We start from the raw sequence: 21,133 nt of genomic DNA, 5'->3' as shown, positions 1-21,133 counted from the left end.
GCAAGGTGTGATTTATTTCACGTTTGGCACTTTTGTCCATCATAAACCACCAATAAAGGATTTTAATGGAGTCTTGCACCTGTCCAGTAACATTAACTTCATGCTCTTCTAAGCCATTTCTTTCCTCTCATCAAGGAACAAATTACACATATTGGACAATATTTTAGGTATTAACATTTCAAATAATTGAATGTTGAAACTGCATTCACTATAAGCTCTGTGTGAGGCCTGTACAGTGCATTCTTCTGTTCCATACCATGGGTAGAAGGTAAAGAAGACCTAACCTGGTTTGCAGCTACTGTGGAGCTGACATAGTTAGTGCAATTAACTGAAATGTCAGGCACTTCTAATTCAGGCTATTTTGTCTGTCTGTTGTGGAAAGGCTGCCTTAATGGATTATTGGTTAACAATTCCACATGGAAATTGACAGCAATTTATTCTCATTTTCTCAGCAGAGTTCTTCATTCCTGTCTTCCTCCTGTGCTTGTGTCCACTGTTTGTGTCTCTCAGTCTTGGACCCAGGTTTTTTTTCTGTTTGAGTATATGCCATTGGAACACTGTGTTTGTGCACTGCAGCAAATAGAGGAGATCATTTGATACTTCTTAGTGTGTATGTGTTGTATATCTGTGTGAGCAAATGTGCACGTGTTGTGATTTCAACATAGGAGTGTAGATAGACAGGTGAGAGTGAAAAGAGATGTAACAGCATAGCACGAGTTTAAATCAAGTGCAATGCACAGACAGTTTCCCAGGAGATCATATTTGTCCAGTCAGCCAGTGCACAACTTCACAGAACACCTTCCTCTGAAAAATCATATTTCTGCGATGCCACAGATTTCCACATGCATGGAGTTACTTTTTCTTCATACTGTAGCAGTTTGAATTAAAGGACGTTTTATAGATTTTCAAAACTACCATGCATGCCTCTGTTTTTTTACTGTTATTATTAAAAAAATGTTTGAGTTCTGCTCGGGAGATATTTGGCAGCGTTTCACTGTGGTTTCATTTACCTTCAGTGCATCCACACAGGATAGTTTGCTCCATGGCAACGCTGCTTCAGTCTATTCTTTTCTAATAAAAGTGGCGTGTGCACATGCACACATAGTATATTTCCTCTCATAGAATTATGAAAGCATTTGGAGATGAAGTCCAGTCCTGCTGTGCCCTGCCATTTAGATTGCAATCTATTAGCTCATTCTACCTTTACAAATGGATACATTTGCATCCTCAAGACTTCAGCTATCGGATTTTAAGCACAGCACTCAGCAAAATTGGCCTCAGATCCTCTTAAATGAAGAAGTTACATTTTCTGAGATTATGTCTATTAGAGTTTTTTCTAAGGTTCATTAAAGACGACATTTTCTAAGTAAAATTCACCATGAAAAGCATGCATCATTAAATATGGAAATCCAGAATTATATTAGCAATATGCACCAAGCTAGTGCCAATTAAATTAGAGAAAGATATCATTTATATTACTAAGGTAGAGTTCATATTAGATTAAATATAAAATGTAATTTTTTCACAGTTTGATTTATTGCTTATAATGCATTGTTCACAGACCCATGTTATACTGTATTTCAAAAGAAGCGTTGTTTATACTGAAATGTAAAAGCTGTAATTGCATCACACTATTGCTAAATTAAATTGGTAGGTGGTTCAAAAAGAAATTCATAAGCTGGTATGGTTGTAATTTCCATTCTTAAATGTGACTATATGCACAACAGCGTACACCGATACACAAAATAAATGACTGTTTGTGACTACTCTGTTGTTCACTTTGGATTTGATGGAGTAATTAGCCCTTTCTGTAAGCCTCGGGAATTTTTAGGAATGAAACAAATGAGCCGAAGTTTAGTCCAAGACAATATGCAATATGTTGTAGCTTTGAACCTTGATCAAAGATTGGGGCAGTGGGAGGAAACATGAAAACCCAATAGATCATCACTTCTTGGAAAGCCATTAGGGTGCTGCTCTGGAAAGAAGGCTACAAAGAATCCTGCTTATAGGGCAGTGAATACATTTTACTGCACACACTCTCATGAACCCAACAACAAGCAATTGAGCAACACCTATCTCATATCATATCTGCTGTAAGATGTCAAGCACAGATCACACTGATACCCAGTGAAGAGATTTTAAGAGACAGATTCCTTCTTCACAGACACTGTATTGTTGCATATTTTGGATCTGCAGTGTGACACAATAGAACAAAACACAGACATGAGGCGATGGCTTGTTACAGTAGGTGTGTAGATGCACTATTGTCGTGTGTACTGGAAGTGATGAGAATACATTGCTAACCTTTGACTAACTTTATATGCAGCATTTAAACATTTCATAATTTTCTACTATACTTGTTATACTCTACATTTGGACTATAATACAGTTATATTTATTAATCTACAGTATTTTTCAACAATTATGAGGTCTCCTGTTAAAACATTTTATATTTTATACAACTGTGTTTTACTATGTTGATTCTGAATAGTTTCTGGCAAGTTTTCTGTGAGCAACATTTTCCGAACTGAAAATCCAGGATTTCCCCAATTTTTCGATTTACAGTAAAAGATCTGCTTAACTTGCTAGAGCATCCAACTTTGGATAATGATTTTCCTTTGTTAGAGCTTGCTTCATGAGATACTCATAAAGCCAGAGATATGAGCTTGAGAGTAGTGTACAGTAATTTGATTTACTTAGCAGGAGTATAATGGTGCAGAGCCTGTCTGCACTGATCTCTTTATCAGCAGTGACTCCTATTAAGAGATGAGTCCTGAGTGGCCTTTGAGCTTAAAACACTGGGAGTTAATTAACATCTGATCCCTTCTCCTCTTACATCTTTAGAAGTTCATTTTCAATTTCATTTCAACCCATTCACCCATTTTGGTGCTGAAAGATCACTCTAAGATCGCACATAGCTTCACGTCTGAACTGATGGTAGCTTATCACAGCCTGTTAGGCAAAAGCAAGCTTGTGAAGGTTTGTGACAGGAGACAGATGTTTGCCTTACCTCTTAGCAGACACATGTCATCAAGCAAGGGCTCCCTTTGTGTTGCTCAAATGTATTGACACCAAGCCACAAAACATAGAAAACAGACAAATACAGAAGCTGAATCTGTACTTTTCTCTGCATGTCTCTCCCTGTCACACACAAACATACACGTTGCACAATAAAATCATATCATGTAATGTTATTAAATCAATACATGTATCTATTTACCATTTACTTTAGAGCTTTCTAATCTGGCTTTGTAGAGTCTTCATTGCTAAGTCAAATATATCACCATTCACTTAACTGCAAAACTTACAAAGCAGGTGTTAGTCACCCAGGCAGATGATAGATGCAACCTACAAAATGCAGCACAGTTTCACATAAAAACACAAAAGGGGCAAGTGCTGTAATATAAAACTGACTGTGGTGACAGTTCTTAAATCTATTTGATCTGCAGGGATGCAGCATCTGCTTTTGATTAAAATTAGCCCTTTGTGGCCTCAGTCATATTTAAGCCTCTCTGATTTTATTAAAGAAAAAAGAAAAAAAAAAAGAAGATGTTAATACATCTGTCATTTCTATAAATAAACCAACAATGTAGTGTGTTTTTTAGAGGCAGGAATATCATACACTGACACAATGCAAACATGGCTCCTGGCACCCCGAAAACATGCCACAGCACTTGAAAGCAGTTCATGTGCTGGTTATACTTAACACTCAAACTGATGTTTCCACCTCTCCACTAAATTTAGTGCATTTCTTTCCAGTTAATTTTAATTACATAAAGTTCAATAACTAAATGTATGACATGAAAACTAATTTTAATAATTATCCACATACCTTTTCATTAAAAAATCATGGCCATTAAGTTAAAGGAAGAGTGCACGTGGTGGCCCAACACATTACTCAGAGACTTTATTATTTTTTCCCATTGATCACCTGTCATATGTATGTATCATTTTATCTAAAACACTATGCAATAATTAATGTTTCTATGTATCGTAGTGTTTTCTATAAGAAAGCTCAAGGACAACATTCCTGGAAAGCTGTGGGTAGTAGCTGTGAATTTTTGGTACTGGTGCATAGTATGTCCACTGGAGTTAGTCCTGTCCATGGATGATTGTGTTACTGTTATAGTGAATGGAAAAATGCTTGATTAGATTGGCATGTTTGCTGTGACCAAAGGAATGATCCTGTGACTTATAAGAGCTTGGATATACTGTACAGACATCTGCTTGTTAAGGCTGCCTACTAGAAAACATACAGTAATTCATCATTAGGAATATGGTAAGTACTGTATAAATTTGGATTTTAGTGAATTTCCTGCAGAAATGTATTCCGTACTGTTGAAGATAAATAAGGCCAAATATTTCAATGGTTATTTTAAGGAAAATACTGCAACTGTTGATATATGGTTTTATAGTGACATTTACTTTTCAAGTGGCTCAAAGACCTGAATGATATCATGCTGTGTATTTATATACCACCCAGAATTTTGCCTCATGTCTTTCTTGCTCTCCCATTGTTTCTTGTTTCTGTCTCCCTGTCTTTGCTTGGATGTACAGTACACTGATCAGGCATAAGGCATCAGGTCACATTATGACCACCTGTACATCTGTATGCACTTCAGTGCAATACTTGTGTTTATGAAGCTCAAGATGTTTCAGTTTTTGGTGAGATTGTCATAAATGTATAAATTCAATTATATGTTCATTATTGAGGTCATAGTTAAAGGTGGTGTTGTACTAGACTACATTATATTCAGAGGTGTTCCTAATATTCTGACCCTCTCATTTATGTCAATGTGCAGGACAAACATATACAGACACCTCTGAATATAATGTAGTCCAGTACAGCACCACCTTTAACTATGACCTCAATAATGAATTTCAACAGAATGAATGAATCTCAATAGAATTTCTCCTAACATACAAAGCCTTAATGACAAGACTCTATGGTATCCTAAGGATCTCATAGAATTTATAGAAGTAGAATGGAAGGCAGAGCCTTTAGCCATCAAGCTCCTCTCCAGTGGAACCAGCTCCCAGTCTCAGTTCGGGAGGCAGACACCTTCTCTACCTTTAAGATTAAGCTTAAGACTTTCCTTTTTTTTATAAATCTTATAGTTAGGGCAGGCTCAGGTGATCCTACATGCTAGAGTTGGGATGATTCAAAAGAAACATGCTGAGAAGGATCAAAAGCGTCTGCAAGAATTCAGAGAAGTGCTGAGCTAGTAAAGGAGCTCTACAATATACTTGAGGTTTATAACCTGGCTGGACCTCACCTCATCATTGTTTCTCCACAGAGAGGCTAGAGCAGTCATTTGTTCTTGGTGCAACTAGACTCAGGAATGAGTCGGCTTTGGGGTTGTACCTAATACACTGTCCCAGGAGCGCAGACACAGATCACAGGCTACAGCGCTTAGATGCTTATGAATGTTCCCAATGTGTTCACATGTCTCTCTTTGTCTGTGTGCATCATGTATTGGTTGTCTTTTGTTCTGTGCATTGTACTGTGTCAGATGTGAAAGCATCATCTGATCATAACTACTATCAGCTCAGTTGAGTGTGAAGAGCGTGACAATAAGAAATTTGTCTTTTTCCAGACCTGATCTCCAGTACATGACCATTCTGCCTCAGTTCATGATAGCTCCAACAACTTGCAAATTGTGCATCTCACTGTGTTTTCAAAGCCATTTTAAAGAATTTTAAAGGAGGCGTGATTGCACATAGTCAGTGTGTAACCTGGGTAAAAAATACTATGTATTATAGTTAAACATCATTAGAAAGTTCATTTGCTTTTGAACAATAGTTACCCTAAATAAGTTGAATTCATAAGATAAATATAGTTAAAAGCATTTACAAGGTACCAGGGTATTAGGTTGGAATGGTAAAAAAAGCAAAAGCTTTATGATGACTTATTTCATGTTATTTTAAAGGTTCAAGGAAGTGCTGTGTGTAAAATATCATTATTGGTCATCCATTGGTAAAGGTAGTGATACCTAGGGAAAGGGAAGAAGAAGAGAAAAGGAAGTGGGGGAATGGTGTAACTGGGTGAGAAAAGAGAGATGAAAAAAGTTTAAGCAGATGCAAAATATGTAGAGTATATGGACTGTATCTTAGATAGTCAACTCGAGGATCTGCTTAAGATATTTGTCCCACATAGTTTGTAGTACAGGACTGGATATTCTAATGCATGGAGTTGCTGTTGTGTAGTGTTATCGTGTCTAGCTTTGTAGCATAACTACCTAACTTGTTAGCATTCGTTAGCTAAATGATTGTTGGTATCGGTAGTATAGCTAACTCGGCTTACTCCCAAGACTGGATTCATCCTTTCCGACCTGGAACTCATGGACATTATCAGAGACAGTGCTACGTGAGCGACCGGTTGGATGGTACGACAGAGCCATCGAACCTTCCCGCTACTGGTTGCACCTGGACCTGGGGGCCTGTCACTACTTCGCCATTGGATGGCTTTTAGGACCCTTTTGCTATTTGGTTTGGACACACGGAGGAGGTAACGCTTCAGTGTCTGGAGTACGAACTACAAAGTAAGGTAACATCTTTTATTTGGCTTTTATGAGTGAAATGGGTGCTTATTTTTGGCCTCACCGCACCCGAGCACCCATCAGGCCTGCAAAGAGGGTTTATCTTCAGTATACATGCAACTGGTGTAGAGTTAGTGTGTGTGGTGTGGGGGGCCCACTACATTTATGTGTTTATTTTGAAATATTGAAATGTGTGTCTTACAGAGAAAAGGGTCAAGGATAATTAAAGGGAATTGTTATTGTTTATGGCTTACCCTGATTTTTTGTTGAGTAAATTAGGAAACTATTTGGTTATTGTATTCAGTGCTCATAGGACCTAAAGGCACATAATGTAGAGAGGTTTATTACCAACTTAAGATTTGTCAGTTACAGTTATTGTGGGTTAACTGAAGTCAGGGCCCTTATCTTATACAGAGGGTATAGGTGGGTTACAAGTGGAAAGACACAAACAGATGTGACGTTGTCCAGGTTGGCCAAATGATATAAAAACATGCATCTCTGTCAGTTAAAATGCTTTAACTTGAATGAAAAACCTAGGTGTATCCTAAAAGTTTATGAATCATGTTTGTAAATGTAAAAAAAAAGAACAGAAAAATAAAAAAAGGAGAGACATAACAGAAATTTCCTTGAGAGGTTGCTGAGCTAAGGGCACACCTAAAGACACATGACTAACACCCTATCTTCCTATCTTCTGTAGTAGTTAGCTTAAAGCTAATGTTTTTACAGATGGTAAATTGGTTTGATTAAAATCAGCTTTAAGCTAATTCTGTTTCAACACTTCAGATGGTAACATCTATGTGTAATATTGTACTGTACGCAGTTCCTTACAAATATAATAGATTAAATGAACACAGACTGCAGAAACAGCCCAGTGAAGTTTGCATAAATAACACAAGGTACAGTTTAGCTTCACTTAGTGCAACGTTTTGGAAAGTGTATTAGTTTTCTTGCCAAGCGTTAGATGAGATGCCACTCTCACTTGTCTGCTGAATATGAAGCTACAGCAAGTAGCCAACCAGCTTGTCTTAACATAAAGCCTGAACAGAAGGAGGAAACAGTTAGCTTGTCTCTGTGTGAAATAGCAAGTTGTGTGTGTGTGTTTCTTCTTTTTTTAACCTTTACATGGAGCCAGGTTGACTGTTTCCTCTGTTTCCAGTCTTTATGCTAAGTTCACTCCCTGCTGGTTGTAGCTTCAAGATACACATGAAACTCATGTTAATGTATTCTTTAAAATGTATTTCTCAGCAATAAAGTAATATTTCCCACCATGTTGAACTACTGCTTCAGCTGTGACAGCTTCACTGAAATGGTTTTGTCGTCATCATCATGATTATTTTGAGCACATAGTTATGAAACATTACTGCATTTGATAAGTTAGTAAAGTGTTAACTTACTGAAATCAATTCAAACCTGAAATCTACCAGCCTGCTCCTTTGATTTTGGTAATTACCTGAAATAACAGCAAATTTTTACAACACATTTCCCCTCCTCCATGCTATAGGCTACACTGTGTAATGGGAAGTCATTAGCTTTTGGTCTGATGCTGTTTGTTCTCAGTCCCTTGCTGCTACATTTATATTTCATATCTTATGTTTCACACTGTATTAACAGCTGTGGCTTGTTTTTGCCATCTGCAGACAATTACTTTAGTTTACTTGGCTTTGTAATAATACCATGTTTTCTTCTTGCAACTCTCTCAATAGACAACATACTGCAAATTCTTGACAGGTGCCGAGGCATTTGCTCAGGAGACATAGTGAGGAGGATTATTACTGCATTATTTAGTTCTCCTGAAGTAAACAAACACATTCCCTTCCTGGTATCATGTGGAAGTCAGCAGTGTGTTTTGCATCGCTCCAGCTTGGAACGGCCAATTATGATTTACGTCGACTCCCAAGAACCTCAGTGCCCCTTTTCACCTCCAACAAGACCCACTTAGTGTTGAATATTTTCCCTTCCATACCCTCTCATTTGCTCAGTATCTCCTCCTTTTATGACCTTTTTACATTCACCTTGCCTTGTTTCACCTACTTGCTGTTACCACAGTGGCTCAGGTTCCGTTCCACAGTCTAGTTTCAGTATAATAACTTGACACTTCACATTGCATTAGTCTTAGTCCCAACAACAAGGTTATGTGACCTATAGTGTCAGAGAGCATACACCATACTTGCCTGGAGTAGCTATTTATCTAGACAGCTTTGGGCCACCTATGATTCAGAGCAGAACAAATACAGATGCGAGGCAGTTACACTGAGGACATATTTGTCCAGCAACCAGAGCTTTAGACAGCAAACACCATCACACAGTTTTCTCTCACAGGCACTTGAATCAGACTTTTAATCCTGTACAAGTCACCAGGAGGCGTCACAGGATGTCATTGCATAGTAACACAATAAAAAGTATAGAATTCAATTGGATTTTTACATTAAAATTAACTTAATATGGTGTAATATCTTTGCACTAAAAATATTAAAATGTCACATTCTGCATCTTTAACCAAATATTAAGAAGAATAAGAGGCTGCTGTTAGTGTTAAGGTTTGTGTACTGGGAGGACAGGAAGAACCTATGGGCCGTAGAGAATGATGTTGTTTAGCAAACAAAATCAACACTTTTTTCTTTAAAGTCACCTTTTGCCCATGCCTTCAGTTAAAAAAAAAAAAAAGCCTTCTTTAACTTTGTCCATTATTTGTTTGCTGCATATCATCCACTGCGGTCACAGGTGGTAATTACAGGATCAAGATAGGCTGCATTTCTCTACATTTGTCAAGATTCGTCGGAATGTGTTGCTTTACAACTGTGTGTCTCTTTCTTAATATATTCATTTTAGGATCTTGATGTAGGTGTGGCAGACAGGTTTTTAAGGAGCCTGGAAGCTTTACAGAAAACTGTATACTGTAGACCCAGTAAAGGGGGATGCCCCATTTTTGCCATGCAAAATACCAAACTCACACTGTGAAAATTGAGGTTTCAGTTTTTTAATGTGGGTCTGGAAGCATAAAGGTCCCTGTGTCCCTGTGTATTGGTTCTCATAATACAGCATCAGACAAGGGTCATTAAGCAAGCTTAGATTAAACTTCATTTATAGCCACAGACAACAACTGTATGCCGTGAACAGCAGCACATAGAACTAAAGCAGCCTTTACCCAAGTGACATTGTATTATCATGATTAAATCATCGAGGAAAGAACTGTAAGTTTGTTGGTAAACCTAGCAACAGCATTCAAACAACACTGCACATTTGTGTTGCACCCAGTGACTGTTCACATTTCTCTACATTAAGCTTCACTGTGCTCTGAGAATCACACCAGAAGGCAGTGTAACCGGTGCTGGCTACTATGTGTGATCTGTGCTACAATCTGCACCACTGTGCTGCATAATTTATTTTATTGCACAAGAAGTAAACCGCTATCACTCTTCCACACAATTGCAGCCTTAGTAAATGTGTTTATCTTGTTTATTTCTCTTTTTCTCCCTCCCTCCCTCCCTCCCTCTCTCTCTCTCTCTGGGTCCCTGGGGTCCCAGCGGCCCCTGTCTGTTTCCTGGTGGTGTCTGGGAGCCCAGGTCTATAAGGCACCAGGATCATTTTCCCTTTGTTGCTGTTGTCACTAGCATGGAGCCAGCTAATTCATCTTGCTAATGGCAGGTGGGTCAGATGAGCGCTATAATTGTGATTTCCCTTTTTTCCCCTCCCCTTTCTTTTTTTGTGGCTGTAGTTCCTTGGTCTAGTAAAAATAGCAGAACCAACTTTAAACAAAGACAGCTTTACATGGCATCAACATGTTCACTCTTGGTTCATCTTATCATTAGTAAGATATACAAATTTAATTGTGCTGTCACTTAAAAGAACCAAATGCTGAAGAGGAGATAAGTAAGAATAGATATTACCAATTCTACGCTTTTTAAAGAGCTAACAGATTTTTTTTTTGAGTAACCAGAATGAAGTCAGCAGTCAGGTGGAGTCACTGGGGCATGAATCTCCAGAGAGCAGTGGACATGGAATGAGCTCAGGCTGATTTGAGTCAGGAGGAAGGTCGTCACCACACAAATGAAAAACATGAGAAGTGGTTCAAGGTCTAATCAAGTCCTCAGACTGCACTCACTGGGAGCAATTAAGTTTCTCCCTCTCCCTCAACATAGGTAACCAGATCCTCCTATTGACATTCTCAATAAAAGGTCATTTACTGTATGGATAAAATGATCAGTCCCACTGCCCTTATAGCATAAAATGAACTTGAAAATTGTGGTCAGCGCTTTGACCAGTGATTTGGCATTATTTACAAAATTGGCATGGACATAAAATCAAAGAAATTCTTCACATAAACAAAGAAAAGGAATACATTTAAGAAGTGGTTCCACAATAAACAATTGCACATTGTTTTTTAAATGTACATGCAGGACCCTCACACCATGAATCTCAAGACCTTGGCACAGAGTCCAACCTAACCACAGGAACTCATCCCCATCATTGCTAGTCTGACACAAATTAAGTCCTGGTTCTTCCTGTCCTGCCTCTCAGACCACAATACTCGATCATAAGTCATCCTTAATTTGTATGGTTGTCGCAGACGCTTGTTGTCAAGCCGGTTGGCTTGCAGCTCTCTTTGTCAAAGCCCATCGGGACCGCACAGACTGGTAGGGAGAGAGCGACGTGATTTTCACACTCTGATCCCACCTAGAATGCCTGCAAAACACTTGTTTGCCTCTGAGCCAAACTGTAAAATATAGTCCTTGCAAGTGCTTGCATACATTTTTCACAAAGCATGCCATCACAGGGGAAAGATTATACATGATACCACTGTAACAGCACACAGTCCGGGCTGTAACATGATGCCATTTTGGGTTAGAATCTTATTTCAGAACAGCATTTCACTGATGCTGAGAACATGTTTCCCTTTTCTATCTTTCACCTCTGAGGAGGAATCAACTTATCATTGTTTCTTCTCCTAGTATCTCGCTTTAACAGCATCCTCCTGATCAAATTAAATGCAACATTGATGCTCACCACGCACAGCTAATAAATGGTGGGTGACAATACTAAACAGTACTATAATGGTTTAGACTAGAAAAGGTTTTAGCCATAGAAAATAGACTAACTTTTTTCAGCACGATGAGTAGATATAAATTCTCATATTCATGTAAGCATGTTTAGATCGTCTTAAGCTCTTGCACTGTGTCACACATACAGTATTCTGGCCTTTCTTGTGGGTAGCTCTTTAGGGTTAACAGCCTTATGTTCCAAGTCAAGCATAGAAAATGAAAATGGGATGAGAGAGATGGGAAATCAACCCCCTCTACATCCTGACCAAATAACTGACACAATCCACACTAAATATATGAGAATATTAAGTGTAGAGTCCTATGGAAACTAAAAAATAGTCTCACATCATACAGTAGGTAAAAAAAAAAAAAACATTAAATGAAAAGAAATCAGCAGCAGAGAAGAAAAACTGAAATGTCTAATAGTGGGGAGTCAGCCGTCATTTCACTTGAAATTCTTTTGCTGCCACCCCTACATCTCTGTTAATTACTTCCTCAGCAATATACAAATTCCCCTGGGCTCTTTACCAAAAAGAAATAAACACTGTGTCACACTGACTCACCAATTGGCAAACTACTGCAAAAGAAACAAGAATAAAAGTAATCTATTAAACGGAAAACCCATTTGCCCTGATTGGTAACACTAACTTTTTTTGACTGAATTTGTAAATGGTCTACACTCCTTCATTTTCATCTTGCAAAAATAGCACATACTGTACTTGGGAGTGCCCTACCAGCTGAATGATTACAGTGCATGGAACATAAATGGGATGTTTTTGGCTTGGTTCTTGCTGGGGACCCTTATTCCATGTCATGATCCCTCTCCCAACTTTACAGTATGTTTTCTGTGTACAATCTACTGTCAGATAGAGACAACCTTCTTCATAATGTGCACAACATGTAGTTTTAATTTATAAGTGTAACTTTCAGATACAGGAGAATCCACCTTTAAAATGACAACTGCATTTTACCCTAAGCTACTGTAAGTAAAAGACTTTCTTCCCTTGAAATGAGTGTGTTCTATTTCAGCAGCATATACTATTCTGAAGCTTGTTACTAACTTGTTAGGCCCGTAGCTAAATCTAAATTCTGAAGTGTTAGTATTTATCATCATGTTATTATCATGTTTTCTGTAAAGACTTTCCTCAACCTCTAGTTTTCAGTACAAAAGCAATAGAGAAAACACGAGATTAGCTTTTTACAGGGCACTGCACATTTTGCCTCTCTTACTCTTGTGCAATGTGCAGAATCTCACAAAGCATTTATTACATTAGGGAAAATGGGTTCTGGAGCAATAAAACAAATTCAATGTTGCATGTACTATCTGTCTTCAATTGTTGAATTAATGTTTCATATGGTTTGAAAATAGTTCATCATTTGCTAATTTTTTACAACAAGTTCACCTACAGTACATGCACGCTTTATTTTACCGATTAGATCAAGAAGAAAAGCAGTAAAGCAAGATGAATGTACATAGATCTGGAATGCAGCAGCAAGTAAATGGCAGACCTTTCTTGTTGTTTTCTATCATTTCAAAACACAACTAGCAGTCCAGCAGCCACTACTGGGACTAGTGCAGACAGTACTGTGCACTTTTCATCTTTAAGTGAATTTGGACAAGCAACATGCAGTGATCTGCCTAGGCTTTCTGTGGTAATATTGTAGCAGAAAAGTAAATGCCAGGTTTCCCAGTTAGCGCTCTGGTTTCATGTTTTCAGTCATTCAAGTTGGCTACAGATTGACAGAGGTACAGCCACAAGTTGGACAACTCCAGCCTTTCATATCATCAAAATATGAAAAGACCACTTGGATGACGACGTTTTTTAGTATAAGTAGTCCAAATAAATTTAATTGAATTTAAATTGTAATTATAGTTTCTCTTACCATTAGTTGCCTCCCATTTGAAATTTTCTTGACATTTTACTTCTATGTGTTCAGTTGGTATTTTAAAAATACCAGCAATCTTTTTGACTGAATTAAAATTTACCAGGAGGTCTAAATCAGGCCCTGTGAGTTTTCCGGCCAATCCTTGACGGTTATCAACCCTACAAGTCAATCTGCCAACCAGCACCTAAATCTCACTAATTAAAATGGTACAGTTTATCTTGTGGATTTTACCTCTATGACAGTGCAAAAGTGCATATCAACAAGTTGTGATTTTAGAAAAATAATAGTACAGACACATTTTTTTCTTACATATAGTTTCCCCTTGTTTTCAGTCTCTAAGCTAGACAAAGACAACCAGCTGCTGGTTAGCTTTATAAGCCATCATGCAGACATGCAGAAGTGTTACCAGAAATCTTCTTATGTATGCCTTTCAGTCATTTTTACTAAGCTGCAACTTCATTTAACAACCATCCATCCATTATTGATGTCAGTTATCCCGTAGAGACTCACAATGCTTGCGCAAAAGGTGCAGTACACCTTGAACAGGTCACCAGTCTATCACAGGGCTGACACATAGAGACAAACAACCACTTACACTCACTCCATATCTGCATGTCTTTGGACTGATTAGGACCCACACAGGCACAGGGAGAACATGCAAACTCCACACAGAGAGGTCCCGGTCAGCCATAAGGTTCAAACATGGAACCTTCTGGCTGTGAGGCGACAGCACAAACCAGTTCATTTAATATGCTTTTTACACATCAGTATTATCTCAGTGCAAAGGAAACAGTGCAGCTCAGTCTTTTGAATAAGTACAGACACACTAGCATGTTCATGGTGGCACTATCGGCAATGGATCATGGATGTGGTGAAGGGCTGTACTTATTTGGGAACAGGATAGGGACCAAAGAGGGTTATCAACAATTTCAGACATTCCCTTCGAAGTGAGATGCGCCAAAAACATAAGAGCAGGAACAACAACAAGCAAGAACTCCTGGCAAAATCATCATCCAGTAATTACTCATGGAGTAGAGCATTTAAAGTAATTACTGAGGTGTTCCCACAAAGCGTGTCCATTTGTGAGGTTTTTCTTATTTTTATTTTGTCCACGTCAACTGGTTTGTTCTGGATGGAGTCAGTGTAACAGCACATTTCAGCAAAAGGGGTCACAGCCATACATCATGTTGTGTTCATTGTGCTTACTTGCAAAGTGCCATTCTTATTCATGTCTGAGTGGGCATATGCCGCACAAAGGACACCTCACCCAGAAATGGTTTCACTGCAGGCATGCACAGTAAGTAGAAGTAAAGCGCTGTAGTTGTACTGACGCTTTTACGTGACATTGAAGCAAACCTCAACATCAACAAACAGTTGGCTATCTTTGGAAAGTGATGATGATCTTACCTGTGATTCTCATCAGCAGTGAGAAAGAGTGCAATGTACAGCTGTCTACGCGTTACATCCCATTTGACATGTTGATACAGTAGGTCCTTAAAAGTGCATGTGTCAGGAACTCGGAACTAATAGTGCAGTGTCTAACTTCAGAAGATTAGCCAAGCAATGACATAAGCTGTGGCTGCTCTGGTGTTTAGAAGTCGCATTTGAAAAATGTGTGTGGCACTCGTACGTGAGGGGAGAGAAATGAAGGCGAAGGGAATGGCTCTGCAAGAGTGGAAAATAAGTGAAATGTAAGTCACAGGTTGCAATATTTTGATAAAGTAATCATGCTTCAGGAGCAAACCTCGGACTCTGATATCAGCCTTTGGTGATTCCGTGGAGCTCCTCCGCACATGGCAGCATCAGATTTACAAATTGAAAATCATTAATAATTCTAACCAGGATGTGATAAATCTGGAATCACTCCCGATGAACCTGGACACACTTTCATAAATCAAAAAGATTACTTGGAAATTTTTTAAAATCTGACGTCAAACTGTCAGGCTTACTAATGGTTTTTGTAGATCCCTTACCGTGATATATCATTAATCTGAGATACATTTGAAGTGTGTCACTGGGGCAATATGTGATCCCTCTAATATTAGGAACATGCTGGTCTGTGTCAATACAGGAGATAGAGAGGATAAAAACAGATGGGGGTGCTGAGAAGGAAGTTATCGTGGGTTACATTTTGATAAGGTGCTTCGATGGATATTTCAGATGACCACACGCAGCAGGAACTGAGGAGCCTTATACATTTGACTGTAACATTCTGGTGGCGGTGCATCATGGTAATAGAGATAATGATGATGAGTATGTGTTGCAATTAAAACAGATAACCTACTGCAGAAAAGATACTGGCAACTTTCTTGTATTTCAAAGCAGTGCCAGTGTTTCCCTCCTAAATCCTCAGAGTATCCACACAGAAACCACTGTATACCCAAAATCCTCATCACTACTGAAATACCTTCTTTATTCTGAGAGCGGCGCTGCTGAGGCTTACAGTAGTAGTGCTATTGTGAAGAAGGAGGTATTGACCATGATGGTGAACAGGGCACCTCTGTAATCTAAATGTCATTCATTGAAAAGCATCTCCCACACAGCCAATGGCTTTCATCTAAATGTGCCTCCAAAAGATTCAATTACTTTTTCTCTCCTTCTATTTCTTTCACCCTCTGATCTCCACCCTCCTTCTCATGCACTAGTTGCTTATCCGCTGTGATTATAGTCATTATGAAGCAGCCGTGTCTGTAGTGAGATTTCATCAGGAGCAGACATGCTCAGCCAGCTGCTGCTGCAACCAGGTCCCGTTTAGTAAAGGAGCTGTACAAAGAGCTAGCCGGAGATGGAATGACAGATATTTCAACTACTCCTTGGCTTAGCATAGATTCTCATAGTCATGGGATAACTGGGAAGTAAAATAAAAGAATTATGTATTCTATTCCTTATATTCTGTAAACAAAAATTCACAATAATGTGAGTGACTCCATCTACACAACCGTCTAAAGGTTATGTACTGCTGTAATGCACAGCTCTGACTTTATTTCCTATTGTGGCGAGGCAAAGGGGAGGAGTATAGCAGCCTGAGGATAGAGGGCTGTATCAGACAACACAGCTGCTCTTTTCATGTTCAAAATCTGTTTCTCGCACGTCTCCATCTAGGTTTCAGCCGAGGGGGTGGAGTTTAAATGCGATGGAACAAAACTCATTTTTTGACAATGACATCAAAGGAGATGGCTGCTTTTGTGTTTGAAGTGGAGCATGTTTGAAGTGTTCTGAAGACAGTGGAGTGGTAGGGCAAGTTCATTGTTGCTTCGCTCCGGGAATGATTATCAGCTGCTATCAGCGTGAATCTCCAAAACAACTGTCAGCATGACATGCGAATAATGATCTCCCTTTTTCACCTGCTGACGTCTAACCAACTCTGACACCTAAATACCTTCAGTATTACTAGAGTTCAGACATTCATTTCTTCTTTCTTTCTTCTGCTGCAGTTTTAGACGATTCTTGTCTAAAATTCAATTATAACCACATTTTATTTTAGCCCATCTCCCTTCATTAGACATACAAGCAATCAATAATGGTTTTTTAAAACATATGTTAACACATGGTTGTTACCAGATGACATTTTAAGATGTTTATTAATAATTTATTAATTATCACTTATATAAAGCATTTAAATAGGTGATGAATGCTAGATAACAAACTGTAACATGGATGTAATAAACATGGCTGTATAATCATATATATTTTTTAAAAGATTTAAAGACAGCTATATAACCACTGTGCACAGGTACAATTATTTAAAAATGTTGTAAACTGTAAGAACATTTGAGACTTGGAACCTCCACATGGATTCATGTTTTTAAAAAAATAGGCCTCTTCCAGGGACAAAGTTACCCAAATAATGAAATAAGTCAGATTCATGCACTTAATAAATAGTAAGGTGACATTAACATAATAATTAATGATTCTACTTGCAACAGGACCTAATCTAAAGTGTGCATTTTGTACAGTATGTTTCATTAATACTGAAACTGCTCATATGAATGTGTTACTCTGTCAGTTACTTGTTAAGTGTCGGATTGTGCAATGCTGATTAGGCAAACGTTCTGTTTGCTAAACATGAAGGTGCTAAACATGAAGATAACAAAAATGTCCATTGTATTAATTGTTTATATGCCGCAGTATATATACAGTATATTGTATTGCAGTTATATTGTATAAATAAACATTTAATGTCTCTAAATTTGCTTATAACTGCATCATCTATAGTACATTGCAATCCATTTATTAGGTGAGAATAAAGTGTATATCTTTTAAACAGGAGAGGAAAAAAGCTTTGTTTAAAATAATATATATATATATTTAGGGATGAACATCCACCACTTTAAACATATCTGTTGCCAATATCAAATCAGGTTACCTACACATACAGTATTATATATTTTCACATGAAATACCATGTTCTCTCTAATAATAGTCAGGGTCAGCAAGCAATGGCTGGTGTTGTTATTAAATAAATACCAGTATTATATATTTGCTCCCATCATATAACTGTGTGCCCTTAATGGTTACATTAACCTAGTAAAATAGACAAGTTAACAGTCCTCTCAGTAGGTGCTGTGAGCTCTAGATTTAGTTGTGCCTCTAAAACCCTCCTCTGCTAACTATTATTGTACATGGGTTGGCAGTCTATAGTCCAGCCTGTAAAATCTTTCAGGAAGGGTCATTAAGGATATTTCATTATCTCCATATTGCCAAGGTCAGGTTGTCCATATATCTACTTTACAGCTGCTAGGGGAATATGCTGCGACTGTAGTATAATAGACCAGAAAATGTCCACACCAGGAATGATGGGAAATCAATATTGGGCCCAGCTCATCAATACAAACCCCATTTTCACAAGCAAGAAGAAGGTACTCGGGAAAAAATGTTGAGGAAAATAGATTGAATCAGAGCAAGAAAATAAAATAAAACAATGTTTTATTGTTAATAAAATGTTTGGGGTTTTTATTTTTTTTAGGTGTACAGTATTTTGGGAGACTCGTCACAGAAGAGGTTTAAACCGGTTTGGCTTGATTTTGTTTTAATCTGCCAGCACTGGATCAGGCAGTCCATAAATGTCCTAGCACAGTCATGTAACCACGTTAAAGGAGAAAGAAACATGGGTTGTGACAATGATTTGCCCCATTTGTTACAGCCGTGGCAGCCAGGGGCCTCAATCTGCCTTTGGTTTGTCAGTAGAATGTTGATGCCTTCACTTTATTGCAGGGTAATGGCGAGAAGAAATGTAGGATACCGACAAACAAAGGAACGTTTATATCATTATGGCTTGGGGAGAATGTAGTGTAAACCATTCAGTCATTACTAAAACAATTCCACTCTCATACTCTCGTATGATATTTGACTCTTTTTTTATGTTTGCCAGTTTTGATTGATTGATTAGAGTCTGAACATAAAACGTGAGGTGAAAGGTGTAAAGATTGTAAGGTGAAATTCTCAGTACATGTAGGCTATTTGTTAAATAAACATAGCAGAGCATGTTGTGGTCCAACAAGGAATTTACAGTGTGCTATGATGGAGAAAAGAGAAAACAGCCTGTGGTTGTTTAACCAGCCAGTGGTAGCCTTGGGCGTTGTTTGTTTATGCAGCACAACTTCCAACAAATGAATATCACAGTGGCAAACTGATGTTGGAAAAAGCTAGGACTCTGCATACAAAAGCTTCTCCCTTCCTTTGCAAGCAGCCACCGCCAACAGAGCAATTCCAAATACTTAAGGTTAGTTCTGTAATTGAGTTCTAATATTGCGAAATGAATATTTTATTACTGTAAGGCACAAACACTGATTCACCATTGTTACTGTACAGTAGACACATTGTCTTTGTGTGAACATTACACATTGTCTGCTGCCTGTTAATGGCTTATTGACCATGTATGGTGTAATGAGACCTTGGGTGCAGGGGCAGCCGTGATATATGAGGGTGCAAATCGGCCTCTGCTGCACTGATGACCTAATTTCAATATTCAGGGACCTGGGGATGGAAATGACAATTTTCACATTTAAGTACTTGTATTAGCCCCTGGCTTACTGTACCTCTGCCTAATTCCAGTCCACAGACAGAGCCACACACTGTACAAAGAGACTGCACTTGCCGGTATGGACCATCCAAATTACAACCATTTATTGCAGAAACAGCAAGGTGTACATCCAACAACCACTAGGCAGTGTGCGTAGAGAAAGAGAGAGAGAGTGCATTTGACTTCTTCCAGGAGTCACCTTCATCTTTTTCCATTCAGCTGACTTGATGCATGTATTCAAGAAAATAAAGCAGAGGCAGATTCCAAAAGGGCTCTGTCTTCAGAGATAACCTTGAGGATGTACGGCATTTAGCATTCTGCTCAATCCCGGTCATGGCTTCTTGAAAGCGGTCATGGGTTCCCTAAAGCACATGATTTCATCCCTGTCCTTATGTGGGGAAACAGTAATACCTTCTCATGCTAAATGGCAGAATTTCACACACACACACGTGTGCACACACCTACATCTACACACATCTATATCTTATTGTATCTCTCTCTCTCTCTCACTCTCGAGACAGACAAACAAACATACACATATACATACATTACATATTCAGGTTCGCATGTGACTGATATGATCTTCGTTGAGGACCTTGGGATGTCAGTCAGACTGGAGAAGTGTGGCCAGATAATAGTAAGAAGAAAGAAGGTGCTAAAGACTGATGGGTTAGAACTACCAGGTGGGCACATAGCAGACATACAGACCACTTACAAGTACCTTGGTATCCCACAGTCACATGGGAACCATGATGAGGAAGCAAGAAAGACAGCAACATCCAAAGGATAAGACAGGTCCTGAAAATCCACCTCAATGCCATGAACAAGATCTAAGCCATCAGCACATACGCACTGCCATTCATCAGATACCCTGTTGGTATAGTGAGCTGGCCAAAGGAGCACATGGAAGCTGCTGATGTAAAGATCCAGAAATTCCTCACAATGCATGGAGGCTTCCACTCAAAGTCCAACACCCAGAAACGGTACACCAGCCGGAAAGAGGGTGGACGGTGCCTGGTGAGTGTCAAGGGAAGCCACTGGGAAATCCTACCAGCGGATGGAAAAGGCTGGCCTATCGGACAGCACTGAGGCAGTGATCATAGCAGCAGAAGAACAGCCACTAAGTACCAGATCAATCAAAGCAGGGGTCCACCACATCAGACAGGACCCAGGTGCAGACTGTGCAAAGAGGCCTCAGAGACAGTCCAACACATAGTGGCAGGATGTAAAATGTAGGCACAAACAACATACACTGAATGGCACAACCAAGTGGCTAGAACTGTGTACAGAAACATCTGTGCCAAGTATAGACTTGTCCCTCCCAAGTCCAGATGGAAGACTTTGGTGCCCTAGGCAAGATTTCAGATGGCGCCCCGTTGCATCGCAGTAAATTCCACTGCTAGTGTATATACTCATAAGAAACGTAATAGCTTTGTCTTGGACATTCTTTTATTTAAATAAAGCAATTGCACATTCAAAATACTTAGAAAGAATTAAAGAAACAAATACAAAAAAATGAACTGAACATATGAAATACAATATAAATAGCTTACATAAAGTACCTATTAATACTCCCAAAATAAAAAGTGTAAACAAGTGACATTAACTTAAAAATACAATATAAATACGGCACTGTGCAAAATAAG

General features: G+C 38.6%; 1 long non-coding RNA gene across 4 annotated transcripts in view; it reads left to right on the top strand.

Moving 5' to 3' along the window:
* Positions 1-6,036: 6,036 nt before the first annotated feature.
* Positions 6,037-21,133, top strand: part of LOC109954745 (uncharacterized) — a 78,524-nt gene continuing 63,427 nt past the window's right edge. For 2 of the 4 annotated variants that reach the window (XR_002274185.1, XR_002274184.1), the window contains exons 1-2: positions 6,037-6,542; positions 10,064-10,184. This is a non-coding gene — a long non-coding RNA (uncharacterized LOC109954745). Of the gene's footprint in view, positions 6,543-10,063; positions 10,185-10,476; positions 12,223-16,567; positions 16,972-21,133 lie in introns of those variants that run through there. The other 2 variants (XR_002274183.1, XR_002274182.1) reach the window with 2 other exon arrangements.

Source organism: Monopterus albus, unplaced genomic scaffold (genome assembly GCF_001952655.1).
Source record: "Monopterus albus unplaced genomic scaffold, M_albus_1.0 scaffold12.1, whole genome shotgun sequence".
Lineage (NCBI taxonomy): Eukaryota > Metazoa > Chordata > Actinopteri > Synbranchiformes > Synbranchidae > Monopterus > Monopterus albus.
The sequence above is the reverse complement of the archived record's forward strand: the minus strand, read 5'-3'. Positions and strand labels throughout refer to the sequence as shown.